The 15,198-nt window shown below is 28.9% G+C and overlaps 1 protein-coding gene and 1 long non-coding RNA gene across 2 annotated transcripts in view; one reads left to right on the top strand and one right to left on the bottom strand.

Moving 5' to 3' along the window:
- The window catches only part of LOC118188084 (very long chain fatty acid elongase 7-like), a 119,919-nt gene extending 104,962 nt beyond the window's left edge, over positions 1–14,957 (top strand). The window contains exon 9 of the mRNA XM_085824349.1: positions 13,359–14,957. The gene's annotated coding sequence lies outside the window, so the exon portion shown is untranslated. The remainder of the gene's footprint in view (positions 1–13,358) is intronic.
- Positions 4,482–9,268, bottom strand: LOC118179384 (uncharacterized). The gene is made up of 4 exons (XR_015043237.1): positions 9,141–9,268; positions 7,921–8,031; positions 7,056–7,098; positions 4,482–4,952 (listed from the first exon to the last, which is right to left on the bottom strand). It is a non-coding gene; the product is annotated as an uncharacterized LOC118179384 (long non-coding RNA).
- Positions 14,958–15,198: the final 241 nt, after the last annotated feature.

A 15,198-nucleotide genomic window follows, 5' to 3' on the forward strand; every position in this document is an offset into this window, starting at 1 on the left:
TTATATTATTATTACGTGAAATCATTATCTTCTTATTATTTCCTTTTTTATTAATCATTTTACATTAATCAATCATAAATAATTCATACATTAATCATTTTAGTTGCTAAATTACTTTTCATAAAAGTCATATTTCAGAATCATCCCTCGAATTACATGCGTCTCTGTAAAATATACATTTGTCATTATGAATAATCATTTTTGTGACACTGCGTGATCTTCTAAGCTAGTGTGTGACCAGGTTTTTTTAAGTATTTTGTGTCCTGGTTTACAAGAATTGTTACACCTGACACGAAGGGCTTTTGTATGAAGCACAGAGAATAGTTAGAAATGATACGTGAATAGTAATATAAAGGTGTTTTACACCATCTGAATTCCGTAAATATGGATGGTTTTAAGGTTAATAATTTGTTAAACCTTGCAAGTGGAATAAATTATGAAATAACCGGAACATATTTCACTCAAAATTATTCATAAAGGTTTTCATATCCGATTTTCATATGTTTGGAGTTCGTTAAAGCGATATGAAGTATCATTAAGGGTATAGAAAATTGAACGGAACCAAATTCGTTATATCCGGGATTCGTTATTACCGGGGCTTGCTGTAGCAGGATTTGATAACAAACGTATTTTGCGTTTGTACGTCACTTTTACTTCCCTTTTCAGAGGAAGCTTTGCAAGACAAATGCCATTTTATATAATAATTCTAAAATACATCTAAAAACGAGTCAAGCGCATTCATAAAAAATTATATTTGAGATTCGTGAAAATGTCACTAGATGTCCTAAGCATCGGTTATTTCTTTCTGATTTTCGCATGGTTTTAGTCGTGATTGTATTTTAGACATGTGTATGTATGAAACAGCATTTACTTTTTTCTATTTTTATTGCGTTACAACTAAACAACTTAAACACTGAACTTCGACAATGCGTAGGAGTTAATAACCATTTGTTGACCATTTTCCCACTCTACAAAAGAATTTTATTTTGACTCTTCCTTGCTTAACACTATGCCTGTTATCGAGGAAATCTGTCCTATTTTACATTTTGCATTGTCGTACTGGCATCATTATTCATAGATGCAGAAAAGGGAAAATAAGCTTCTACAGGTGATTTAATAAAGTTTTATAAGGTTTCTCGGGTTTTCATTCGCAGAGAACCGGTTGGCGCTTCGGGAAAGAATCTGTTGGCGCCGTTGCATTTTTACTCGCCAAGCTCGCGGTTCATCGACGTGAGCCGAGCCGTAATGCCGTAAATGTGATATTTTGTAAACGTGATTTTTAGTGCATGTAAATTCAAGTTAGCAGACAAAACAAGCATATGGTAGTAAAAATTCACAGATAATAAGCATGAAGATGTAAAACTAACCGGTTAAACGTGATATACGAAAATAAATTTGAATTAAATTCAAGTTAGCACAGAAAAGAATATATTAAACATAAGACAATATATAAGCATTTATAACGGAAATAAAAATTCATTTAAAATTATATATTATTATTAATGTATTGAAATTAACCGGTTAAACGTGAGAAACGAAAAAAATTTGTCTTAAATTCCAATTAACACAGGAAACAATATATTCCTTACATCAGCAGTGGTTTGCTAATTTTGATGACCATGGTGATGCATCAAACTATTCTGTCATCTTACATAATCAATATTTTTTTATTTCAATTTAATCATCTATTTATGTCACACCTACCATCCTCTGAAAAGCTATTGTTAGAAAAGCATTAACAATATATTATCTTGTTAAAATTTTACGCCATAAAAATTGATTTATTCTCATAATTTTAGATGACAATAACCAATAATAAAAATAAAAACATTATTTAAAATGCACATGCACATTTTTGCGGCCTACGGAAACAAATTATTTTAGAGGTTGGAAACCTCATGGTTCTTAGAGCTGTTAATAATTAAGAACACACAACGTGAACAGCAGTGTTACAAATTAGCATTAACCCCTCCCGCCGTATTTTCTTCCGTTCATCCCGAACCGAGAACTGGTCTCTATCTACGACTATCTATTCGTTGTTAAAATTTCAAAAAAAATAATAATAAATAAGAGAAGAATAATGTAAATCTGCAAATGCGAACAACACCCAGGCAGCATGCATTCGTAAATTGCACGAGAAAAATACGTGCAATTTACGAATGGCCTTTCGTATAAAAAACGTTCAAGTTGAACGTAAAAATATCATAAAAAGTGTCCAGTGGCAATTACTAAATATTTACGTATATTTTTGTTATACTATACGTAACTTTTACGTAAAATTTAGGTATATTTACGCGAGAGACTACTGTTTATTCGCAACTTTTACGTATAATATACGTAAATTTCAGGGATTTACGTATATTTTTAGTAAAAATTTACGTATATTTATCGCATATACGTAAATCTCAATTTTTTGCTTCCCGTATGCGTATATATTTAGTAAAAAGTTACGTAATTTTCCCCGATTTTTTACTGTATATAAACGTATATATTATGTAAAAATTAAGGTAGATATTCCCCGTATTTTACGGTACAAAAACGTATATATTTGTTAGAAATTAACGTATATATTTCCCGTAATTTACGGTACAAAAACGTATATATTTGATAGTAATTGACCTAAATCTTCCCTATGTTTCCTTTGCATATGCGAATGACTGGTAAAAATTTAATCCGATGTATTCTCTACTTTACTGTGTATAAATGCACATTTTTTGGTAAAAAATTTGCATAAATCTCCAACTACCTTTTCACTGCATTTTTCATAAAATGTACTTATTTTAATCTCATATTTTTTATATAAATCTATGCAAAAACTGTATGCTATGATTAAAAGGTAAAATAATTTTTATATCAAATTCTTACATATCTGCCTTTTAGTTATGTACAGCAATATGGAATATTTAAATGCACTAGTAAATGAAAAAAAAAAAAAAAAAAAAAAAAAAAAAAAATTCTATTAAAAAATTACATAACACTTAAAGGCTGAAAATGACTTTTAATATTTCATTTCAAAGTGACTACAAAATATGCAATAAATTTAGTAAACATCAATTTTGTGTTTTAAATCAATTAATGCCATCGTTCATTTGCATTTTTGTTTACTAAATTCATTTCATAAATTTAAATTTAGTAAAAAACTGTAGCAAACAGTTGTTTACTAAATAACACTTTAAATAAATTATTTGCTTTTCTGAAGGACATTTTCTTATGCCATGTAAATGAACGATAGCATTAATTGATTTAAAACATAGAACTCAGGTTTACAAAATTTATTGCATATTTTGTAGTCACTTTGAAATGAAATATTAAAAGTGATTTTCAGCCTTTTAGTGTTATGTAATTTTTGAATAGAAATTAATTTTTTTGCATTTAAATTTTCCAGTTATATATATTCCATATTGCTGTACATACCTAAAAGGTGGATATGTAAAAATTTGATATTAAATTAATTTTAACTTTTAATCATAATATGCAGAACATTTTTGCATAATTTATATAAAAAATAAGAGATTAAAATAAGCACATTTTACGAAAAATGCAGTAAATAGGTAATTGGAGATTTATGCAAATTTTTTACCAAAAATGTGCACTTATACACAGTAAAGAGGAGAAGACATCGGACTAAATTTTTACCAAAGTCATTCGTATATGCAAAGAAAACATAGGGAAGATTTAGGTCAATTATTATCAAATATATAAGTTTTTGTACCGTAAAATACAGGGAATATCTACGTTAATTTCTATCTAAAGTACAATATAGTTAATTAACAAATTCAGTAAACGAATGTAGGACAAAAGAAAACATCATACGTTTAGATTATTTGAATGAGTGTGCTAAATTTTAAAATTGTTAAATATAGACCAGGAAATTTTAGAAAACTTACCTTTTCCAATAGTTTACCAAGTTGACTTTATTTTCCTTGAAGATGAATGTTTAATGTCATAAATATTTCATTCATATCTTCAGATAATACACAAATATATACATATTTATTTATTAAAATTCAGTTTATCCCAAACATGTTAAAGAAAATATTAATTTGCATGCAAGTTAATCGAGTAACTTCTGTTTTAATTACACACATAATTATTATATGTAAAAATTTTACATTTATCAGTCAATCTTGCAATGTATTGTAATCTATTATTGTTGTCTTTCTCAGTTTAAAATCTTATAAATATATTAGATCAGTACTAAAAGTTCACCTCTACAAAAGAAATGCTTTATCGAGGCATTTTTAAAAAGTTCCCTTTTACAATGTAACTGTTAATTTCATAAATAAGTTCATAAAATTATGCAAATTCAAAATTACCTAAATATGTTCTTTATTTTATCTTATATACCAGATGAAATTTTAAAAAGTTAATTTGTTTAGGAATATTGAAGTTTTTAAATATTTATGTCATGTGACTTTTTCTATAACATTATAAATGTACATGTTGATGTGGACATACCAATTATTTTTTTCATCAAATAGCTTTATGGTATTAAATGATTTAAAAGGAGGCAATTGGACAAAAGAAAGCAATTAGAAGTTGGCTAATATTTTATTAATTTGTTGTCAAATGCAAATTGTATTTTAGATTACGCTCATATGATGACAATGAGTTATTTAAAATTATACAATTAATATGAACATATCCCACATAAATTAACAAGTATCAAGTTTCAAGTTGTTTGAAGTATTATGAACTGTAATACTTGCAAAAGAAATACACATGAAATTAATTTAAGAATTAGGTTTATTTTACAGGTATTTAAAAACTGCAATTACTGTTAAACAATAAAAACTAACATTAAATCTGAAAAGCATAATTTGTTCAATAATAAAATTCAACATAGATTTCATTCAGCTTCGGCATATTTGTTCTATATTTCGCTGCCTTTAATATCCTGTTCAATTTTTGTAAAAGTGAATTCTTTTTCACCCAATGTTTGAGAACAGCTCCTAAACAAGAAAAATAAAAATTTGTAATAATTTCACATTTCAGATGTTTTCAGTTTTTAAATATAGCTGAAGTATTAAAAGATGCATATAAAATGCACTGAGTATTTCATATTTAAAAATTTACATTTCAGTAATTAAAATTTTAAGTTCATACTATCACACAGCAAACTTCAATTATATACCTTACACAATGTCTATAATTTCAAGTAAAAAATACTTAAGATTTGTTTAGAACTGCAAGGTTGAGAAAGTCTTTAATGGCTATGTTTGTATTTAAGTACATGAGAAAAAACTTAATTTTGTATTAATTATATTGCATTAGCCTTTTCAATTTTACTCCTACATATAGTAAAGAATATTCGCTTTCTTACAGATAACTTTTTCTTAAATAAAGAGTAAGCAGAAAACTAATCACAACACTATATACATATAACAGAATACTTCATATATACATGTCATTAACATACGTATATGCATTAACAGGCTATTTTACACATTTCAATAAACCAGAAACCAATACACAATCAAAAGTATTATCCGTAAATTCCTCCAAATCAGAGCAAAAATCTTTAATTATGATAACAATGGCATCTCAGTTTGCAATATAAAATATATCAAGTCTACATTCATGTGCATTCTAAGCAAACAGAAAGCTGAATAACAATAAAATTATAAATACCATAAAAAAGTTAAGAGCCACGTAGAATGATAGCAAGACTAAATGAAGTCTTCCTTCAAAAATCAATTTAAATTCAAAAATTTGCCTTCCTGTTTAACATCTCAAAATAGAGTTACTGCTTTCACTAACTAAATTTCCTGTCTTGGCAAAATAAAAATTGTCACTTCTGTTGCAGGAAATATTTGCTGCAAACTTTGTATGCAAATAATCCAGTGAAAAAATTTTAATTGTGGCTTGAATGTTTTCTTTATTAAATAAATGAAAAATTGCCACATAATATTAATTTATGATCCACATGAAGCTTTTTACCTCTACCATATCATGCAGCTATTTTAAAATATATACTCTCATATAAAAGCCACTGAATTTTTTTACCAATATTAATATAGTATAAATTATTAATAAATCTTCTAAAAACAGCCCCAAAATTTCTGAATTTGATACCCAAAACATAATTCTACGTAACTGTTAATGTATGCATTTGCTTGCACATATTTAAAATGAATTATACACACAAAAACTTAACATATTAACTTTAATAAATTCTTAATTAGCAGGATGACTCAATTAAGGCAAAATATGAAAGAAATCTACCTGATGGAATAGTTGTAAAAGATATATTTAAAAAAAGCTAATATTGTTTACCTTACACATGGCAGAAATTGAGTAAACTGCATGCAGCTGGATTATTTATTAAGAATAGAAGTTAGATCAAAGTACCAAAGTCACACTAGGGCTTTAACCATTTGGGTGCAAAGAAGCACCTCAATTTAAAAAAGCTAATAGAATTTTATAACTTTTACAATCTAGTACAAATATTAGACACATAAACAACACTAAATGCCATTATTTACTTGCATATTTTCCTTCTTTGTGTACTTTTAATTTTTCAGGATATGATTTAGAAACAAGGTTATGGTAAAAATGTATACTGGTAAAAAAAATATTGCTGAAACTGATAAGTCCTTTTAATTATATACTATAGTGCAAAGAGGGATGGAATATGTGACTAAATATGATAAATCAGATTACAATAACATTAAATAAATAACATGAAAAACTGAAAAAAGAAATTTTATTTGAAATTATTTTTTAACTCACAGATAGTATTTCCAACTTATTAAATTCAATTATATTTTACCTTTGTCAAACCAATATTGTTAAGAGAGTTGTATTTAAAATCGGTGCTAAGCTAAAGCTGCTTTCTTGCCTAATTTTATACTATTGAAAATACCGGTAATTGTCAAAGTTATTCGTACTCAATATGTGCAAGATTATTAATGAGCTGCCAAACCGCAGTTAACCATCTAATATACTACATTCAACATTATTATTTTTCTTTTTGAATGTCAGGTTTTCATTATTTCTGCCAATATATCTGTAACAGGACATAAAGATTGAGTTAATGTAGAATAGAAAATTACCTTGCAAATTAGCACCTTTACCTTAGTGGCAGTACTTCATTCTCTAGAAAAAACATTTTAAATTATTATACTTAAACAAAAAATTCATATTTGTTACAGCAAAACATCATTAACACAATAAACCAGAGTTGAATGCAAGTCTAGTTTAACTCCATTCTTGAAAACTAGTTATTACTTTCAATTTAATTTAAAAATAATAAAATATAAGGTACGTATTATGATGACTACCTATCTCGCCTAAACTGGCAATCCTTGTAGGTTATACACTTTTATTAGAATTCTTAAATGCAGAGGATTTACATTAATCAGTTTTATTAGAATTCTTAAATGAAATCTTCACTATCCGAAAATTCAGTTTCATTTCCAGCTGAAACTGTATCAGGACAATCTCATTTATATTATTTCCCTCTAACAACTGAACATTTTGAAAACCTTTTCTATTCCATGGAAAACTAATGCTACATTAAACATACATTTTCTAAATCTGAAAATTTTAAGTTAGCTTAGAAACTGTAATCATTCTTAAAAAAGTTTGACTTATGCAGATGTTAGATCAATAAAATTACTTTCCTGTGAAAAAGTAATATGGCATTGAACAACATGATTTTACACATCAAGATATACTGAGTGAAAATTCCTGAAATGTTTTATTTCTTGGTATCTCTGCAAGAATTGTATAAATAAGACTACCTCCATTTAAAAAAAAAAAAAAAAAAAAAAAAAAAAAAAAATGTTTAGTAAATACTATGAAGAAAATTGGTTACATTATTTACAGTTCATAATTAATAGAAAATAAATCATTTCTTAGCTTATCAGAATTTATTTTTATCACATTCATAAACAGTACTAATTTAAACAAACATACCATTATGATTTCAATAACTATGAAATAGAAAATCCAAATCTGCATCTTTGATGGTCTAGTAGATTGGACGTCTTCGTTTACTACAATTCAGCAGGGTGCTGACTCCCCAGACTGTAATATATATATATAATTAATTTACAAGGGAAAAAGCAACAAAAATATAAACAATTTCTTGGTTTTATATAAGCATTTCTGCGCATTTACAATTTTAATTTTTTTAACTATCTAGTTATATCAAAATACATGATTTAGTAAAATATAATTCAAATAATTTAAGGTATTTTAGATCAAATACTAATTTTTCAATAAATTTTTTCATGCAAGTCTAATAATCAACATAACTATCAAGTTTTGACTTCGAAAATTATGTTTAGAGAAACTTGAAGCTGCAGTAAATAGTAATAAATTTATTCAAAACTGAAAGTAAAGCATTCTTACTTTATTTTCTTACTTTAACTATGGCAGATCTTTTAAAACAACAAAATCAAACAAATAAAAAAGAAATGCATTCATGAAAGGACTTAGGACTTACTTATTATTCATGAAAGGATATATTTCAGTAATTACAAGTGCATAAAAATTCAGTATATATATATAAAAAAATGAACACAGATTTGGAACAAAGTACCTGTGTTTCTGTGGCATAAAATTTCCTTTTTTAATAGCACAATATCTTTGAGTTAAAGATTATATATTAAAGCAAATTTATAAAACTAAATTCAAAAATAAGAAATTAAATTATTTTTAGGGAAAACACTAAGCAAAAAAAAATTTTGAATTTCATAAATAAATGAAAGTTACATGCTTTACTTTTTGGCATAAGGTAGATAACATTTCCATAACAGATTTCTGAACAATTAGGTATGTTAATATTGCCTTTCTTTTTCCATTAAAAGCTATTTCCTGCTTAATTACAGTATGCTTTAAGATAAATATTAAAACGTTTGAGTAAAAATACTATAACTATAAAAAGGTGTGACACATACAAACAGGAGTGACACAAACAGTAAGAAACAGACTAGTGCAAATTTTTTTCAATTCATTGTTTTGGTATTCTATGTCATAACCAGTACCAAATCCTGAAAATGAATCATTAGGCTCGTACACAAAAGAACAACACATGGAAAATCACATTTTCTACACAGACGCTATTTATAAAATTTCATATAGGTGAAGAAAGTACGAGTATTAAACACTGAAAATATAAAATATTCACTTACTTTCTTCAAATAATTAGTAACTTCGATGGATTCAGTCACAAACGCCAATCCACGAACAAACAGTATTCTTTGCGACTTTACCATTCTTTTCGACCGCCATTGCTGAGTGCCGACTTCACAAATATCCCGCCACAACCGGAAGTAGAAAGTGTCTGCTTTGCCATTGGTCAGTGAACAAGAATTGCAATGCTTTTTTTTTTCTTTATAATTAAACATATTAAGAAAGCCTCTAAATTAGCATATGAAATAAACTTACTTTTGCATTATATAAATTTATATTCACAGCATCTCTGTATTAAGGTAATAATTAAATTTTTCTACGAAAAATAGAAATGTCTGTGTATGCGCATGCTCAGTGTATAATCATAAATCCGGTTAATTTTTATAAGTTAGCGTAAAATTAACTATGCAAATTTTGAGTTCATTTAACTGGACCCTTGTACTTATTCTGTAGATCTCCATATTAAGAATGTCTTTAACTGTTTCAGGAAAAATATAAAATTATTTATTTACATTATTTATTAATTTTTTCCTCATATAAAAATTATTAAAATCGCTATATCATTTTTTCCGTACATTAAACAAAATTTAAAAAAGTTAGCCTCATATGATTTTTATAACAAAGATTAAAGGAACTGAAATATATGTAAAATATCAGGATTCAGCTTGCAATTTCGTAGAGTTATTATTTTTATTATTAAATAAAAATATTAGTATATCTTTGATTATAATTAATGATCCTTTGGTCTACATTAAACTATTGTTCAAGAAGTTAAACGTTTTCGAGCATCTTTTGCTGTATTTATTATTCTATTCCTCGACATGAAAGATTTGCTAGTCTTATTCCAATTTAATTGCCCACATTTGCTAAATAAATTAAGGAGAGTATTGTACCAAACTCAGTAAGTACACAAATTTAATATACAGCTTATTCCAGTTAAATGGGTAATAGGATTTTCATAAAAGAAATTAAATTGTGTAAATTAATGTAAGTGTTGATATGAATAAAAAAAACAAATTTGATATAAGAAAATAAATAAGTTATTTTGAAGATGTTTGAATTAAGAAAATATAATTTTTTGCAAAAATGCACGTAAAGATTTAGCTCACATGTTAAAATTTATATAAAAATTTTAGCCTCATATATGAATGTCCCTTTTTTCATGTTCGTGGACAAGGAAAACAAAGTGAAATGCCAGAAATACACTAAATATCTTGAATTAAAAACTTCATTTTCAATCTTTTTAGACTTCGTATAATATCCGTAAAAGTGACGAATGAAATATACCATAAAGGCAGTAGTTTCTTTCAGAACATTCGGATTCGTATAATATGCGTAAAAGTGACGAATAAAATATACCATCATGGCGGTAGTTTTATTAGTACATTCGGATTCGTATAATTTTCGTAAAAATAACGTGTGGAAAATAACGATCAAGAGTCAACAGTAACTTCAGCCTTTTTCAATCGTATAAATTTCGTAAAAGTAACGTGCAAAAAATACCATACCCTTATTTCACCAAAATTATACGTATATTTTTGGAGACGTGCTGCCTGGGATATTTCAACAAAATGAACGCAAGAGAAATGGTTGCAAACTTCGAACAAGCGAAAACGATAAATCGGCTGGGTTACCAGGTTTGAACTATTATCGCCAAAGTTGGCGATGTTTACATTTACCGGGTTCTCTGCGGAAGTGCTTCCGGTTTCTCTCTTACAATGCTAATGTAAGTTTTCAAACTGAAGAAGATTTGTTGTTTCCATGGATTAACGTCGCACAGATTATGTAACTTCACAATTGTAATTTGGCTGCTAGAGATCTAAAGCAGAATTTAATTTTCACCTGTAATGATCCTTTTTCTCTCTGCCGGTCCAACAATTCGCATCGGTTTTTAAAAATTAAAAGCACGACTAACATAAATTGTGACTTATTAAGACTATTATTGTCTTCTTAAACTTTACAAGCTAATTTTTCCTGCTCTATATATTCCAGATATAAGCTTTAACCACGCGATGCATTGTACAAATATACAAAATACATGTGAGTGATAATTGTACAAAATACACTAGTGCACGTAATTAAGGGCCAGATAAAACTCCAAAAGTGTACAAAATACACTAGTGCACGTAATTAAATGCCCTATGAGTGTGAAAAATACACTAGTGCACGTAATTCAGTGTCGATAAGAATCCAAATGTGTACAAAATAGACTAGTGCATGTAATTAAGTGCCCGATAAAACTCCAAAAGTATACAAAATACACTAACGCATGTAATTAAATGTCCGATAAAACTCTAAAAGTGTACAAAGTCCGTAGTGCATGTAATTAAAGGGTTTATAAGGTATTTCTCCCACTTCCAATTGATAAAAATTAAGATATATTATAGCGTGAGGAATCAAGGTAATTGAGGCCTCGGCTACCTATGATTTGTGGGTCAAACCATTTCATAATTTCAAGTGACCCACTTGAGTTTCGAAAGTAAGGTTTAATATATCAAAATAAGTTCTAAAATAATAATAATAACTTGAATAATAACTTGAATAATCCATAAAAATTTTAAACTGAAAATAAATAATAAGAAAGATATTTTGTTTGATTACAAAGTTGCAGTAACAAACATGCATTTTGATTCTTAAGTAATAAAAAATCTGATGTCTCATCTGATGTAATAAAAAATCTGATGTGAAAATCCACATGACTTCCTTGTATGGAATATTAAATTATACGCATTTTTTCTTGCATTTCATTTAAACTTATTGGATTGAATTAAATCTATTTCGCTGACAGCGCATAAACCACAATAGAATAAATACATTCTTTAAAATTAACTCTAGTATTTGTTTACCATAGCGACACTCTGGCGCTACATTCACTTAACAGTATTATAGTTCGTTCATATTATAACTCATAATGCACAAAATTTATATCATTTAAAGAATAGAATTATCTAATCGTTGCCAAATGTTCTATTAAAGTACTATAATAAAGCTAGAACGATGTATAAAAGAAATTAAGCAAACAAAACAAAAAAGAAACAGTTTTTCACAGACGATTGAGTATTTCTCATTCAATTAATTCAGTTCTCACTTCGCGAGAAGGCAAAAATACATAAAAACTCAAAATATCTATATTAAAAATTACGAAGTAAATTTTAATATAGATATTTATAAATTTTAATATAGGTATTCCAGAAAGGATTAAGCATGATTTAATGGGCAATAATAAATGAAGGCGTTATCTTTGTTGTTGCGAAGCCAAGTTTCTCTAGATTGGCAACAATTCCACTAGTCTGCTGTTCCAAATGTAAACAATCAATGGCCGCCGTCAAAACAAAGGCTTAGCGGCACTTAAACAACTTTAAAATTGTTGATAATTCTAAAAATATTGCATACAGATTTACTAAAGGCATAAAAACCTTAACCGGAAGATAAGAACAACATAATTCGATCATTTTTAAAGCAAAAAATGTACAATTTACAAACATATAAGAGTAAAGGAACTGAGATCACTGAGCCGGGCAACAGATTGGATATATATATAAATATATTCATATACGTTTGGTGCCGCTGATTGCAACCAATATACGAGGTGCACATCTACATATTATAGCAATCCTATATACAAAATTTCAACGTTCTGTGGCTACTGGTTTTTGAGTTATGCGAGATACGTACGTCGATAGCGGTCAAAATGGATAATTTCGTTGAAATATGCTGCCTGAAACTTTTCGCGATTACAATACTTCCTTTTTACTTCGTACAAGGAAGTAAAAATATGTAACATAATTCCAAGGAGAAATCGATACGGTTGGCAATGAAAATCCGTAGCTAATAATTCCAAAAAATTGGCTTGTCTGCCTTCGATTCAACTTACAAATGCGAGAAAATATTTTCACATATGAAATTTATTTTAAGTGAGAACAGAAGCACGCTAACTAGCAGAATTCCAGATGCTTGTATTCGTCTTAAGACCACTAACTTTAAGTCAGACTTGACTAAGCTGCCGTTACATGTTCGGGATCAGGGAAGGCATTGATAGCAAAGACAAAAAAAAAAAAAAAAAAAGTTGATTTCGTTATCTTTGTGTTCTTTAATAATTAAAATAATAATTTTATGTTTCATTTTTAAAACCTTGTAAATTATTCATTTAATTTTATTAATTAGTTATTTTATGTTAATTTTTCGTTAATTCTTTCATTTTTGCTTTCCATATTTAGCTAAATATCAACGGATGCTATCAATCACACTTTACTCCAAAGTGGGAACACCTATACTGATTAGGAAGAGCCATTACTTCAGCAGCGTTTCCATCTTCCAAGAGCCAATATTTCCTTCCTGTCTTTCTAAGAACTCTAAAATAGTACTCAACCTACCAGAGCCATTTAATAAAAAGGAATTGATTACATCATTAAAGTGAAAGAGATAAGGAGCGTTGAACAGTCTCCAATTCATATGATGACACAATCAGTGATTGGAGGTTCTGGAGTGTTCCTGACTACCCCAGGCGATACTACTTATCAGCACAAAATTGGCACTGGAGCCGCAGGCTGTAACTTCATTTGCGAGCTTCTGGCAGTAGCGGAGGCACTTGACATGTACAGATCCATTCCCATTTCTCAGCAAGCAAAAGGACTTTTTGTCTTCTGTGACTCAAAAGTAGCTGTACCAGGCAATCATCGATGGAACCTCACTGAAAGCAAGGTCTAAACGAGATTCAAAAGTTAGATAAGGTCTGCATTCTTCAATGGTGGCTAACGCACGTCAACACCACAGGTTACGACAACGCAGATAAACTAGCAAAACAGGCTCCAAATTTCAACAATAATAATAATAAATGTCATACTCTCGGACACAAGTGCCATGGCCAACTACAGATTGAAGGGACATTCAATTCGTCAACACTGCAGGTAACGACAACGCAGATAAACTAGCAAAACAGGCTCCAAATTTCAACAATAATAATAAATGTCACACTCTCGGACACAAGTGCCATGGCCAGCTACAGATTGAAGGAACATTCAATTCGTCAACACTACAGGTAACGACAACGCAGATAAACTAGCAAAACAGGCTCCAAATTTCAACAATAATAATAAATGTCACACTCTCGGACACAAGTGCCATGGCCAACTACAGATTGAAGGGACATTCAATTCGTCAACACTGCAGATAACGACAACGCAGATAAACTAGCAAAACAGGCTCCAAATTTCAACAATAATAATAAATGTCACACTCTCGGACGCAAATGCCATGGCCAAATACAGATTGAAGGGACATTCATTTCCAATAAAGCACCAGGTCCATAACATCAATGGAATGCATTTAAAACCGAAACCATAGTCAGGTTTAGAACTGGCCATCACAGAGGACTGAAAATTGAGAGAGAGGGTAGGAAAAATATAAAGAAACTGTGATCTGTCCGGACACAGAACTAACAACTGCATACATTTCTTATTGCCCGGCCATCTTTCCTGAATTGTTAAAAATTAGGGTCTTGCTTAAGAGACATATTTTGCAGATTGACAGGGCTGTCTTCCTCGCCTATGGCACTTTGAATCGGTTTATAAGTATCCGTGTTTCAGTATACTGTGTGTTGGCATACTGTGTTGGAGGCAACTACAGATATAATAACAGATACAATTTAATTAAGAACATTAGTCACTGTAAATGCCCAGTTGCACTGTTAGATAAAAGTAGCCTTTCGTTATTTACTGAAATACAGTCCGGAAATGAATGAGGCATTAAATATGAAATCTACAAATGCAGTCGTAGGTTTATCCTAGTAATCAACAGTAAAGAAGCATACTAATAAAATTTTTGTATCCAGTAGAAGTTTCGTTCTTGAATTACTATTGCAAAACACCTGATGTGGAGCTCACATGACTTATTAAATTATACACATTTTTTGCTGCACTTGATTTAAATTTACTGCCTCAAATTTCACTAGAGATATATTTCTCTTCAATCAATTCAGTTCTCACTTCGCGGCAAGACAAAAAATACATGAAAACTCAAACCATCTTCATTAAAAATTGTAAAATGCAGAAAAACCTA

This window comes from Stegodyphus dumicola, chromosome 9 (genome assembly GCF_044657685.1).
Source record: "Stegodyphus dumicola isolate Sdum_Otavi_A_Nest chromosome 9, ASM4465768v1".
In the NCBI taxonomy this organism is placed as follows: Eukaryota; Metazoa; Arthropoda; class Arachnida; order Araneae; family Eresidae; genus Stegodyphus; species Stegodyphus dumicola.